Below are 16,239 nucleotides of genomic sequence, written 5' to 3'. Positions count from 1 at the left end.
TTTATACTTCTTTACAGCATATTTTCAATACAATGAGAATAATGTTCTTGTTTTCATTCTTCTTTCAAATTCAGTATAAGCAATCTACTTTTTATATCTAATAATTGTGATATTTCAATATTAAGTTACTGCTTTGGAGCTCTTATTTAATAAATTTAATCTATATAGATCTAAGTAATGCATTTACCTCACAACATACTTAAATGAAAGTTTTCAATGTCAACTCATTGTTGGAAATACACATGGCCAAATAAATGAAACCCCACAGATTAATACCAGCCAGTACTTTGTCTTTTTCACACTATCAAAACCTTTTACAGCTGTCAATGTGAAGTACATTTTTTGATCAAAATTTCACCTGATTTTATTTTTCCTAAACTTTTTCTGCTAAATGTGTTTATAAGCAGTGAAGTAGATAAAAAAGAAAATCCAGTGTATAGCTTTTACTCTACTGAGAGAATAGAATATCCTGGGAAGAAATAAGAATTGAATGTACATATCTATTTCACGCCAGATCTACCACTTACATCACTGAAGTTTTTTCCATTAACCAGGAAACATTTTTTAATTGTTCTTTCCTTCTGTACAGTTATAGTTGGTTAAATAATACAAATTTTTCTTCCTATTAATAATATGGCTGCCTCCTAAATATCTGCCTTCTTCAATTTCCAGTCCTCAAGATTTAGTATCTGTCACCTACTGAAAATGAAGGGAGTCTGTGTTTGAAACATAAACCTCATTGATAAAGAGCAATAAATATTTATTTCAACTAAGACACTTGGAATTTCTGCAAAGAGCAGTTTTCCAGGTGTATTTCTTATTTCCTACCATAAACTTACAAATAAATATGTAAAATTTCTGACTTCTGTCAGTAAATCACCAATTTATGAAATCCTATAGAAATACTCATAATCTTTTCTCAGAACTACTTTGGGTTCTAGCAATTTATTTTAGAAACATTCTCTAGTTCCCTGGTGAATTTAATATACTTTAGCAATTACTTTTAAAGCACATCTTATTGTGATATATCACTTAATAAATTCTATGAAAATAATGTGTTCTTTGCTCTGTTACTTAAGAAATACATTTATGTAAATAGAGACAAATAATATTTATATTTATGCAAAGCAAAAGCAAAAAACATAGCAATGTGCTGTATAAAGTCATGAAAGTTACCATTATTTAAAGTAATCATTTTTTTAATCGTCCATCAGATTATTTCCCAGGTAGTTGGATTAAGAATAGAAATGTTTTCTCTTAATTACAACAAATAATTGTAGTCCTTTGTATCCTGGCTTCTCATAGAAAAGTAAATTGTATCTTACTCCCAAATTTAGAAAACAGATTTTTAAGATTAGATATAGAATGAATATTCTCCCTTTTGCAGAACTTTCCCCTTTGTTTAAATGTTTTGCTTTTCTGCCATTTTCAGAAGCAGAACTAACGGACAAAAAAAATACATTTGTTTCTAAAGATTTTTTTCATTTTGCTCAATTTTAATTAACAAATTTAATTAATGATGTCTTTTCAATTAATTTCAGAAATCAGTTAAATTACTTTCTGAAATATCCAGGAAAGTTGTTAGTTTAACAAACATTTTCCCTACAAAATGTTTTTCTGGTAATGAAGTAGTCTTTTAATTGGTGATATTTTCATGATTTGTGAAAACAGCAATTACTAACAGTGTGGATCTTTCATCTTATTGTGACTACATGTTCAAGATAAGAGTCATCAAAGGATAAACTGTGATAAAATGATGAAACAAATAATAACACTATATGCATCTTGAGTAACCTGTTCACTGATATTTATATATATATATATATATATATATATATATATATATATATATATATATATTCTTATTACAGGATGGTTAAAGCTGTAAAACACCCTATAAGATGAAAATCCAGCGGGTTTTTTATTATTATTATTATTATTATTATTATCCCCTTTTGAGGTGTAGGAAAGATTTCCCAAGGAGAAAAATGATTGAAGTAGAAAACACTAAACATTTAAGCAAATATATACATGGGTCTATCAACTTTGAAAGGATTCTTTTTAAATTAGTCCCTTACCTTTGCAGAAGATACAAAGTGCCACAACCAAGTACAAAAAGACCAACTTCATGGTAGTGATCTGGAACCTAGAAATGGAGACAAGTCATCCTGGAGAAAGAGACCTGCAAAGAACCCTCTAACTGGAGTTTTTATACCCAGTCATACCACTGTCTGTCATCAAGGGATGGGTGTGGTAAACAGTGATGACAGAACAAAGATAAATATCATAGCATGCTAAAGATGAAATCCATTTCAATTTAATGTTTTATTTATGTGACATATTCCATGTTGGACCAAATCCAGCTCATGCCAAACCCAGACCATGCCTTCCTGCCGCCCTGTGCAAACAGCAAACGCAGGAACTAAAAGCCTCAAGATTAAAAACCAAACATGTTGATGATGTACATTTATCTGTACCCTATTCATCATTACAAAAGTCTTAATACCTCAAGAAACTCAAATATTGTGATTAAATATTGCAATTGTTCTTGATCCATTTTGAGTTAATTTTGGTACATGGTGACAGATAGCAGTCTAGTTTCATTCTTTTGCACGTGGCTTTCCAATTCTCCCAACACCATTTATTGAAGAGGCTGTCTTTTCTCCATTGTATGTTTTTGGTTTCCTTGTTGAAAATTATCTGTCCATATTTACGTAAGTTTATTTCTGGGTGCTCAATTCTATTCCATTGGTTTGTGTATCTGTTTTTCTGCTGACATACAGATGATGTATTACAGAATTGTGTACCTGAAACGTATGTAACTTTACTAACAATTGTCACCCCAATAAACTTCAATTAAGAAAAATATTGCAATTGTCTCTCTCATAACAATAAATTTATTTTAAACATTAAGCTACCTTGCAATAAAGAACACTTTATTTATTGATATGTTAATAGATATTTCCCTACAGAGATATATAAGTATCACATAGATACAGGTATAGGAATAGATATATGAAGACACATAAGTGCATCATGGTTACGGTAACAGCTTTATTATTCACAAGATACATAATACTCCAATGAGACACATTTTTACCATGAACTTTATAACTGGAGATTTAAATAGGTAGAGAAGACATGAAAATGAGAACATCAGGAAAAGAATGTTTCAGGACAAAAATAAAATTAAATAGAAAATACCATGTATGAATTACATATGGAGGAAACAAGTTCAAGGTAAGATCTAAGAGGACAAGGTCTAGTCTGTGCTAAACAAGGGAAAGAGGAGTGACAATGAGAGGAATCCCTGGTACCGCCAGGTGGGCCTGAAAAATAGAAGGGCCAACAACCTAGCTTTCATGATGTTACCTGCTTCATATCTGGCCCCAATCATTACCAAGAAAAGACTTTGAAACAGTCCTCAGCTTATTCTCTCCAGGAATAGAATTGAGCACCCAGAAAAGCAGAAGAATCCCAGGAAAAAGAAAAATGTATATGTATATGGACCAACAACCCTTTCCTTCCCCTTTATATACTAATTTCTTGACTAATCTAACGGAAATAAATGATGCCTGCCTTCTCCGAGGTCCTTGCTCATATGTACTGATACTTTCACTGATGTCAGATTTAAAAACGCATGGCCTAATGTGTTAAATGAGAAAATGCATTTTAGATGTTTGAATCTGTTGAATTCTGTCCCCTTTCAAAGTGACTTAAGGAATCGGTAAGTAGACTAAGGAGATTCGGTGGGAGTAGGGAGCACATGAGTAAAAGCATTTGAGTTTTCCCTGTGGGGCAGGGATTGGAAAAGTAGGCAAAGAATGGATACAGGAGTGTTGGAGGAGGGGGCTCACTCCAAGATCAGAGAAGGAGGTAACAAACAAGGTGTAGACGCTGAAGACTGACTTCACTGATGTCATCGTACTTCCAAAACCCAGTTCTCACTGTTTCAATAATTTGCAAATAAGGACTGTACATTGAGGACTTTTCTTCAACACAGAAAAAAAAGTATGGTGAAGAAGGAAACATATGACTCACATTAACACTACCATTTATGGCATTCTTTTCTTTATCATATATGACTTCATCTTGAAGGAGATTTGGTCTTGGAGAGCCCATTTTTCAGATTATCATTCTGCTCTGTGCCAACAGTGGGTTTAGACATGTAGGAGAGGAGAATGAAACAAAGTTACTAAAGCTACTTAGACATTGTTGGGGGGACTAAGGATACATGCAAGTTAGAAAATTTCAACAAGCAAGGTTCAGGTGAAATGCTACGGAAGCTCCAAGGAAGACGGGATATCTTTCAGTCTGGGAAAATCAGGGAGATTTTCATGGAGAGGTTAGTTTAAGGGTTAAACCAAGAAAAGGAATAGCACTTGGACAAGCAGAATCAGAGGATTCTAGGTGGAAAATGCACTATGAACAAAGTCAAATGCAATTTCAAGCATTCTAAATTCGCAACACCAACTTCTCTCTTTCCAGATCACTTGTTTTAGTAGTCTGCTTCTAAAATTCTGTTGGCTCCCCCTGGAATCTGCAATATATTGATCTTAGTAACCTTTCATTTACCTTCACTCCTCTCAACAATTCAAGTACCTTTTCACATGGCTTAAATGCTATGGTTTATCATTATCATTGTTTCCTTGCATGAACCTTCAATTCCCTTCATCCCCTCTAAATTCGCTTGGCAAAACCTCGGCCATGGCTTAAATTAAACTATTTTCCTTCTCCCTACTTATACCACGCTGATGAACATGACATGGTGAAAATACACAGTCATGCTAACTTTTCTCTCTTAAATTCCTTACCCCAAGTGGGTCCTTTAGATAGTCAGGCAATCATTGTCTTGTCCATTTGCTTTCACACTCTATTTCATGTTTTCTCTATTCTTCAGTATGCAATGCCTTCCTCCCATCCTCCCTCTCGATTAATGACCTTACTTCCAATTTTATTGAGGAAATAAAAGCTAACAAAAGAGAAATTCTTTAAGCTCCCATTTCCACAGATTCTCATCTGTTGGTATTTGTACCCTGTATTCTGCTTCCTTTCTTAATACGATGAAACCTCTCTCTGCTGCCATCTAAAGCTGACCCTCCCATTTGTGTATGGGATTCCATCCAACAACATTATACCAGTAATTTGTTCATCTTGCCCATATCATCAAGGTTTCCCTACACTTTTGGATTATTCCCAACAATATAAAGACATGCTGTTATGTCCTTATTTTAAAAATAAATAAATATAACAAAACAAAACAATTTCATGGTACCTGAATTATATTTCAATAAAGCTGTTATTTTAAAAAAACTGTTGCACTCACTTCCCTTTCAGCTTTCCCCCCATTTATCTGCTCTTATTAATGGTTAAATTTCACACACAAAAAAGTTACTTATGCTCATTTACTCCAGGTCCTGACTTCTCATTTTCTCGTGAATTTACTCAACTCCCGTTAAATTTCAATTCCATTTATAAACAAAATGTGCCCTTGTCAAGGACACCGGTGATCTCCTTTTCTGAATCCCATGGTCAGTTTTCAGCCCTCATTTTATTGGCCAACATCATTTATTACACAGCCAATCAATTCTTCCTTCTTGGTACACTTTGACTTTCGCAATTTCAATTTTTTCCCCATTTCATTTGCTGCTCCCGCTTATTCTCCTGTACTGATTCTGGCTCACCTCCAGGACCTCTTAATATGAGGGCCTTGAGGCTCAAATTTGAATCTCTTCTCTTCTTCCAGAATTTCACTCCCTTGGTGATTATACCCAAGTTCTATGGATTCACATACCATTTAAACACTCATGACTTCAAAGTTTATATATCCATCCTGGACTGTTCCCCTGACCTCCAGGCGTATACGCAACATCCATTTGAATGTCTAATAGGCGACTCAAACTTAATCTATCTACAATAACTCTCCAGATACACCCTTCCACAGATGTGCTTTTCCCATGTCTTTTCCATCGTTAACTGCAAATCCGTCCAGGTTACCTTACCCCAAAATTTGTAGCCATCTATGCCTTCTCTTTTTCTCTCAGCACCCCTCCCTCCACATACCATTCTATCAAACAATTCTGTTGATTCACTTTAAAATAAATATAGAGTGAAACCCTCACCACCTCTACTATTACCACCCTGGTTCTCCTCATTCAGTCTACCATCATCTCTCACCTAAATTACCACAGTGGACTTCTAAGCTAGTCTCCCCGTTTGTAAACTTTTCCTCTGTCGTCTAATCTCAAACCATCAGCCAGAGTGGTCCTGTGCAAACTGACTCATAACACGGAATTTTCTATTCAACCCCATGCCCCCATTTCACCCCAAATAAAACCAACACATTTACACGTCCTACAAGGTCCTACTCGATCCAGCTCTGATCTCAGCCCCTACCTGCTTGCTCTGACTGTCTCTGCTCCAGGCTGGGAGGCTTCCCTGCTGCCACTGGAGCTCACCAGGCACAGTAACTCCTCAGAGATTTTGCATTTGCTGATCTGCTCCCTGGAATACTCCCTCCTTAGATATCCACAGAATGGCTCCCTCACCTCATTAAAACATGAGTTTTAATAACATATTTTGCAAATAGCTTGTATCTACTTCTACAGGCAATAATTATTTTTCCTCCAAAATAACCTTTTTTAGGATTATAATTAAACTTTAGCCTTAATGAATAAAAGCCTCTCTTACGTGTAAGAGATTTAAAATATGGATAATTTGCATATGTTTTAAATAGATGTCCTAAAGGATAATTAGGTAACATAATTTTCGACACTATTAATATTTTATACTATTAAAATTAATATTAATTAAAATTAATATTTTAATTTCAAAATAAATTAAGAGCTTTTTAACTTTCTTCTGAGTTAGTTTATATGTTTATGCAATTGCTAATTCTTCCCCCAGATACTACTCCTTCACTTCATTTAGGTCTTTGCTCAAATAGTATATTCACGTGGACATCTTCCCTGAAAACTTTCAATTACAAACCTCCTTTCCTCTATTCTCTTTTCTGTTTTATCTTTCTCCATTGCTTTCACCACCACTAATGCATACATTTGATTTAATCTGTTTAATGCATTAATTATTGTCTGTCTTTAGTACTAGAATGTAAATTTAATTAGGACAGGGATCTGTATGTACTTTGGTCACTGCTGAGTCTCAATATCTAGAATAGAGACATAATATGCCAACTGGTCAATAAATATTAAATAAATTATTTAATGAATAATTTTGTTGGACTCAAAAATAAAGATTATTTTAATAATAACAATAGCAATAATAAATTAGTTTTAGTACTGAGTTGTTTATATTAAGAGATTTAACACACTATAAAATAGCATGCATGGAGTTATACACACTATATTAAAATTGGGAAAATACTGATGATTAAGCAAAGGTTCCCATCATTTGAATCTCTTAGTCCAGATTCATCCTCAGTTATTGTAAGGGGAAATGCTGTACTAGCAGTGTTAACAGTTATGTTTGATTTCACCAGCTCAGAATTGCTTAGTAGTGAAAACTAGTCACAAACTATTAATGATGTTTTTTAGAACTTTTTCACTATAATGTTTATAATCATAGATGAAATTTGTTTTACAGCGGCACTAAAAGTCAAGATGACAATAAAATGTCATTATACTGTATTTACATTTGTGGACTGTCTATGAGAGTTTTTTATTTTTTTAATTGAGAACCAGATAATGAAATGATTATGTAGGAAAGCTACAAACTACATTAGTTTGAGGCTAGTGCCTCTTCGCTTCTCAAACCATTCCTAGGACTTAACTGCAGGTTATTCTCTTTTACCTTCTAAGGTTTCAAAATATCTGCAATTGATATCATCATAAGGGAAAGGTATTTTAAAAAGAATTAAAACTATTACCTCAGGAAATATTAAATAGGGCTCTTAAAAAGAAAATAATTTTTTTAGGAGGTAGACTTTTTTTTTCTGGAACTTCTCATAAGGTAGTGTGTTTTTACAAGTTAATTAAGCACTTTAACTCTTTGATAATAGTATATCAATTAGATAAAACCACCTAATAATACTGAGATTATACTGCATAGCTATTGTATACATTAAAAGCATATCCATCAAAAAGAACAATAGCCAAAGATTTCCTTCTTGATTTAAAAGGATGTGGCTTAAGTGTCTGTACACTTAATGATTTGCTGTTAGAGGAAAGGTCAACAGTGGAAAGAACAATGGCATCAGTATGGACAAGATAGTTTGTTTTTTAAATAACGTTTGTACTGGAAAGAAATACAGAAAATGTTCAAGTATCTATTTGGACTGTGGAACAAGAAGTTCCCTACTTTCTTGTACATTATGATGTGAGATTATATTGGAAAGTTGAGTGCCTGAAAATTAAAAGCTTTTTGTTATATGGAAAGTTTCATATCAAGAGAAATAAAAATACAATTACATTTTTGAATAAATATTATTTAAAATGATATAATTATTTAAACATAAGTGATTCTTAGCATTTGATGTAAACAATAAATAATTTTCTTCAGTAAATTACCACCTCCAATTTAAATTGCCAAATGTTTTTTTATTGTATTCAGTAGGAAGAAGAAACTTTTAATGTTGGAACAGATTTTAAGAGAGTGATTTTGTAACAGAGTAAACAAGAAATTTTGCCAGGATTCTGAGCATGGTATGGTAGTGGCATTGATACAATTTTCAGATAAATATGAACACTGGCTTTCTCTTGATAAAGAAGTCTGTGGTGAGCCATATTCTTGATAATAGCTTTAAGTTGGTGTCTTCTCTGCATTTGTATCATTGCAATGGTTTTTCGTGCTCAATATAAAGCCATAATTTTAAAAATCACTCTATCATTTGTCTTTCGCAGTTCCACCACGATTACTATACCAATTCCTTTCTTCCAGCTTTCTTCTTCTATTTCTTTACATTTATTGCTGTCTCTCCATTCTCATCTCCCCTTCTTAGTTAGACATACTCCTCAACCCATTTCTGTCAGCCTCTCACTCTATGAATGCTGTTCTCTAAATGGTCACCACATACAGCTTCATTACCACATTCATTTGCTTTATTCAGTCCCTTATGGAATGGTCTGTCCCTTTTGATTCCATTGATGACCTCCTTCTTTAAATTATCTTATCATCAGCCTGTCCCCTTCCATCTCTTATGACTATGGATGCTTTCCAGAGCCTTCTTTTTCCAATACACCTGCATTGGCCATCTCATACTCTCCCTCATTTTAAAATGATGGTGTTACAGACTGAATTGTGTGTTTTTATATTGAATTCCTAACTCCCGATACCTCGAAATATAACCATATTTGGAAATAAGGGTCTTTAAAGAAGTAATTAAATTAAAATGAGATCATTAAGGAAGACCCTAATTCAATAAGACTGGTGTTTTTATAAGAGGGAATTTGAACACAGACACATACACAGGGAAGATGATATGAAGACACAGGTAGAAGATGTCATCTGCAAGCCAAGAAGAGCGGCTTAGAGCAGCTCCCTCCCTCCCAGCTCTCAGCAAGAACTAACCCTGTGGACACTTTGATCTTAAACTTCTACCTTGCAGAACTGTGAGAAAATAGATCTCTGTTTTTTAAGCCACCCAATCTTTGGTACCCTGCTATAGCAGCCCTTAATAAACTGATACAGATAACCTCTCAACAGATGGCTTACAAATCTACCTCTGACCCCACAGTGTCTTCTGAGTCTTGGATCAGCATCCACAGCTGCCTACTGAACATTTCCATCTGGATGTTTTACAAGAAACTTAAATAAACATGTCAAAAATTAAAGCATCATCTGCACCACACCTGTTACTCATCTCTACTTCCCAGTAGGTCTCAATATTCAATGATCTAATCTTAAAACTTCAGAATTATTTAGGGTTATAATTAAACTTGAATTATATACTAATAATTAAACTTTAGTCTTAATTGTAATGTTAAAATGGAATGAGGCATTGTGTAGTGATAATAACTAGAAATGACTTACTTCATTATCTATGAACTGCTTATATCCTACTAAACCATATTCCTTACTAGCACTTAACAGGCTAGGAAAAAAATCAAAACTAAACTTGAAGAAATAAGAACTACAGAAATTTTAGAAATGTTTTCAGGACTATTTTACTTTGCTCAGTGAAGTAAATTAGTCTGTTCCATTTTTATATCTCCATTTATTGGAGCTATAACATATATAAATATATAAAACATAAATACATAATTTAAGGAATTATTATATAACAAAAACCCATTTAACTACCAAGTAGGTCAAGAGATAAGACATTTTCCAGCATTCTGGAATCCCCCACCTGCCGGCTTCTCAATCAAAATTCTTTCCATTCTTTATAATCACTGTCCTGACATTTGTAATCATCATTTCCTTACTTGCTTTATAGTTTTACTACCTATCTATGCATCCTTAAACAATAGAGTCCAGTTCTTCTTTTCAATTTTACGAGTATATGAATGGAAGCACTGTAAACTGCTTTTCTTTAAAAACTCATTTATATTTGAGAGATAGGATGAATGTGTATTGCTTCAGAAAAGATATAGGTTTTCTTCTTCCAGGAATCTAAACACTACCAGTGGAAATACTTTCAATAATAAATCTCCTGATTTTATTTTAAAACACATGTAAATTTGGTCTCTAAATCTATTATGACTCCAGAGTTACAATGCCTCAGATTCTTTAATCACCACCTTGCTACACTCAGCACCAACAATTTTACTTTGAGGGAGGAGTTAAAAAGTGTGGCATGAATGATTTCTGGTTTACCTTTATTCTAACAGTACACATCTTTTGGGTTACAGCTTTATTTGAGGGATGAATCTTTAATTAGACACCACACATTGGGTAGGTCCTCATTTATGTTTTCTGCTCCACATACCCCATAAGCTCTTCAAAATCTCATCCCAATTTCATCAGAATCAACAAATGTATTCAAAGCAATTGGTTATTTACACATGTATTTATTACTTTAGAAACATATTGGGATTTTAGTTATCTTCCATAGGTGCTGTTCAATACCACTGAGAACTGAAATACACATTTCCCCAGTTGCTGGGAAGATTGTCAGCGTATCTTATAACCCTCTCTTAGAGATACCCCTGCTGAAAGTACTGTCGTACCAAAGTCACTCTGATTTCTTCAGACATCCCACATCCAATGACTGGTCTATGTAGGTATAAAATCCAGGGACCCTCACCTCAATTTAGGATAATCCTGAAGGACTATGTAACAGCTTCAAAGTTCTCCATGAAGTCAATGGAGGCCTTGTTATATCTGTGATACCACACAACTTCTCCCTCTGCCCCATTCTGCTTCCTTTCTTTCCCCTCATATGTGTGGATCCAGAGAGTACTTCCTGATAAACCTCCTGCAGAAGAATTTGTATCTCAGAGTTGGCTTGCCAGGGAACCCAATGGCTTGCCAGGTGACACCTTTTTACAATCAATTTTTATCTTAATTGTATCCTTGTATGACTTCAGCACTTTAAAATCAAATGATTAAATTAATGACTCTAGGCCAGTTCATGGTCAGTTTTTGTAAATGTTCCTTGTGTGGTTGAAAAAAACCACATGTGGTAAAGATATTAGTTGTGGTGTTCTTTTCATGTCTATCATTTCCAAGTTGTTCATTGTGCTGTTCAAATGTTTGTCCTCACTGATTTGTTCTTCTGTCTAGCTCTATCAATTACTAAGACAAGTATGCTAAAATCTCCCACTCTGATATGTCTGACTATTCTTTGTAGTTTTGCTCATTTATGTTTTATATATTTGAGAATATGTGATTATTCATATTGATAAATTCAAACGTATATTGCACATATAAATTTAAAAGTTATATCTTCATGGTGAGTTAAATATTTGCCATCATGAAGTTCTCAGGGTGGGCTAGAATTCCCCAACTCTACCCATCTTTAGTTCTTATTGCTGGACTAGTAATATAGTAATAAAATTGATAAAGACTAGATTAACAGGAGAAAAACAATTTAATATGTGCACACAGGAAAATCACAATATGATGTTCAGGTCATAAAATGAAGCTCAAAGAAATGATTGAACCAGGCACCTTTATACTTTTTAGACAAACAATAAATGTGTGAAGAATTTACAGGACACAAAAAAAGTTAGTGCTCACTAGAAAGTTATGTAAGCAAGATTTGCGTATGCATTAATGAAAAATTCAAACAAAGTAATAAATTAGATGAAAGGCAGTAAGATTTGATTATACAGAATTTTCAGCTCGGAGTTGTTTAACTCTAGCAATAAAAGAGGTATCTTCCAAGTGTAGGGATATCACCTGTCATATGGGAGATTTATTTCCTGCATTCAAGGCGAAAAGGGAGAGTTAAGGTTCCCTTCTGGCAATGGCCGATTGTCAAGTAACTTTAATTAAAAATAATCAATATGACATTGTGGGATATTTGGGGGAGCCCTGTCTTGGGCCTATACAAAGTGATTTTTTTTTAATTGCTGGTAATGATGTTTGCCTTAGAGTCTATTTTGTCTCTTATTAATATAGCTGCTTTGGCTTCATTTTAGTTATTATTTATGCATGTGGGTGTATGTGTGCGTATGTGTATTTCTATTATTTTATTTTCAACATTTATATATTCTTAAAATTTAGATCTATCTCATAGTGTACAGATGGATTTTTAATTTTTTATTGTCTGAAAATCATATCTTAATCACATCATTTATTTCATTTATACTTAATGTAAGCACTAATATATTAATTTGAAAACTATATTATATTTTCACCTGTCCCATTTTTTCTGTTTTTATTTCACTCATTTCTTCCCTTCCTTTAGATTAAAAAACATTTTATAATTTCTTTTTTCTCCTCAACTAGTTTGGAAATTATATTCAGTTGAGCATTGAACAACATGGGTTTCAAGAGCATTTTTTTCACAAAATGCAGTCAGCCCTTTGTATGCAGGTTTTACATCTGTGGATGTGAAGCGCTAACCATAGAGTCAAAAGTTACACTTGGAGAGGATCCAAAATGGTGGATTAGAAAAACAGTGTGCTTGCTTCCTCCAGTGACCACATTAAAATTACTACTAAATTATAGAGCAGTCAACCAAGAGAACCATCTGAAGTCTAGCTGAACAGACGTTCTATAACTAAGGACATAAAAAAGAACTGGAGAGACAGTTGCAATTTTTTTAGTGTAAAATCCTCCCGTGCAGCCACAGGCAGGCACCATTTTTTCTGTGTTGAACCCTCCCCCCAACACATCCAACTCTGAATCTGAATTGGCCTGGTGAGCTACATTCCCTCTACTCTAGTGACACCCTGGGACCCACTCTACCCAACTCATACATACTCAGTGAGCAGCCAGCCCCAATCACATTGCACTCTTTCTTGAACAATGCTCAGGGGTCTGTAGATTCCAGGCAGGCAGCAGCTGGCCTCCTTGTGCTCTGAAACTTTTGCTGAGTAGCTCTAGACTCAGCACTGGCACCAAATCAGAATCTAACCTAGTGGAAACAACTCATCCCACCCTGGTGAATCTCTGACTCTCTGACATCACTCTTAGTAATATTTTCTCTGATCTACCTCCTCAGCTTAGAGAAACAAAAGAAAGAAAAAACAAACGAGACTAAATTAAACTAAATAAATGAGACTAAATTAAATATTTGTACAGGAACAGAAACCACCAACACAACAAAAAGACAGCCTACTGAATGGGAAAAGGTATTGACCAATGATACATCGGATAAGGGTTTAAGATCCAAAATTTATAAAGAACTCATACAGCTCAACACCAAAAAAAATAAAAAATAAAAAAAATAAAAAATCCAATTAGAAAATGGACAGAGGACCTAAAGAGACATTTCTCCAAAAAGGACATACACATGGCCAATAGACATGTAAAAGATGCTCAACATCACTAATCATCAGAGAAGTACAAATTGAAACCATAAAGAGATATCACCTCACATCTGTCAGAATGGCTATCATCAATAAATCAACAAACAAAAAGTGTTGGCGAGGATGCAAAGAAAAGGGAACACTGTGCTCTATTGGTGTGATTGCAAATTTGTGCAGCCACTGTGCAAAATGGTTTGGAGGTTTCTCAAAAAATTAAAAATAGAACTACCTTATGACTCAGAAATCCACTTCTGAATATTTATCCAAAGAAATCCCAAACACTAATTTGAAAAGATATGTGTACCCCTATGTTCATTGCAGCACTATTGACAACAGCCAAGATATAGAAGCAACCAAGTGCCTGTCAATAGGTGATTGGATACACAAGAAGTGGTAGATATATGCAATGGAATATTGCCCAGCCATAAAAAAAGAATGAAATCTTACCATTTGTGACAACACAGATAGACCTAGGGGATTATGCTAAGTGAAATAAGTCAGACTGAGAAAGACAAATACCATATGATCTTACATTTATGTGAAAACTAACAAAATAAATGAACAAACAAAACAGAAACAGACTCATAGATACAGAGAACAAACTGTTGCCATAGGAGAGGGGGATTGGAGAGCTGGGTGAAAATGGTGAAGGGATTAAGAAATACAAATTGGTAGTTTTGAATAGTCACAGGGATGTAAAGTACAGCATAGACAATATAATCAGTAATGTTGCAACAACTATGTATAATGCCCGGTGGGTACTAGACTAATGGGGGGGATCACTGCAAAAATTATATAAATGTCTAACCACTATGCTGTACACCTGAAACTAATATAAAATAATATTGAATGTCAACAGTAACTTAAATATTTATATATATTTTTTTCAGTTATGCTTGGATTCTCGAGTACACAACTGTTGGCACCCCAATCCCTGTGTTGTTCAAGGGTCAGCTGTACTCTGTACTTATCCTTTTAGTGGTTACTCCAGAAATGATAATACATATATTATTTATCAAAACCTAAATATCTTTGTCCTCTTCCTAGCTAATTCAAGAGTTTGGAAGATTTTTTTTTTTTCTTTCTTAATTAGCACCTCAAGTGATTTCTCTTTTTAAATAACATATATATGTAAATTTGGATTGCAATTCTGGAAGGGACAGCTTATGGGCCTTCTCAGGGCCTTGCTATCCCCAGAGGAGACACACGGTGAGATAGTTCTACTTTGACGCTGCACTTACACTGCGATGTATCCCTTTGCTGCCCCAGCTGAATGGGAATACCTGCCTATTTGGCTCCCGACCTTGGAATGCATTGGGATTTGTCCTCTGGCCTCCAGTCCTTTCTAAGCTGAGGAAACTGCTGCTCAAATTCACTAGGTTCAGCAAATATTCACAGGAAAAAAAAGAGCTTTGATATTCCGTTTACACCTTTGTACTCTCACCATCACTTTGGTTTTGGCCTGATATTCCATACCATCTTATCAGATCCTTCCTTTTTTTATTTAACCTTTTTAGTTTTTAGCCGATGGACTTCTCCAAATCATTGCCATATTACTAGAAATGAAACCAAAGCCAATTTGCTGTCATCATATTACTTTATTCACACAGAGTCAGTTTCTCCCAGCTCCTGCTAAATAAATGCTACAGAAATATTTAAAGTATAGTTTGATGAGATGCCAAGTTACTAGCTTTCTTAGTCACTGACAACCATGATATATAACCCAGAGACCTTAGTTCATCATTCAAGCAACTAAGCATAATAAATGTTGTATTTTGCTGTATGTAATGCACCCTTTTTTGCCCAAATTTGTGAGGGAAAAATAAGGATGCGCATTTTACATGGGTAGTATTAATTCCATATCTATATAAATACTTTCAATTATTTTATTTATGCTTATGAGTTAAAAGTGTAACTCTAGAAATCTATAACAATATCCATATGCAAAATAATACCCTGGAATACGATAATCAGTTTTGTTCAACTTACAACAAAATTGCAACGACGCAGAGTTCTTGGCCTTCTATGATGCGTAAATACCATAAATTTGTTACCAGTACACAAAATTTCTTGTACCTTGTATCTGCTCTGGTGTTTTGTAATTATTTGCCACACAAAATTTCTTGTACCATAATATTAAAAAATAAATGCTAAAATTCCTTTATAATACAAAAAACAAGTACCTAAATATAAACAAATACAAATTTGAATTAAAATATCAAAATGAAAGATATTTTTCCCTGAAAGTTTGGGCCAAAAATGTGGATGTGCATTATACATGGGAGTGCATTACACGTGGCAAAATACAGTAAGTAGAATATTGGCTCCATCTACCAGCTTAAAATTTCAAAATTTATCTATC

The sequence above is a fragment of the Rhinolophus sinicus genome, chromosome 1, assembly GCF_057876585.1.
Source record: "Rhinolophus sinicus isolate RSI-liver-muscle chromosome 1, RSI-T2T, whole genome shotgun sequence".
Taxonomy (NCBI): Eukaryota; Metazoa; Chordata; class Mammalia; order Chiroptera; family Rhinolophidae; genus Rhinolophus; species Rhinolophus sinicus.
This window is presented reverse-complemented; position numbering follows the sequence as displayed.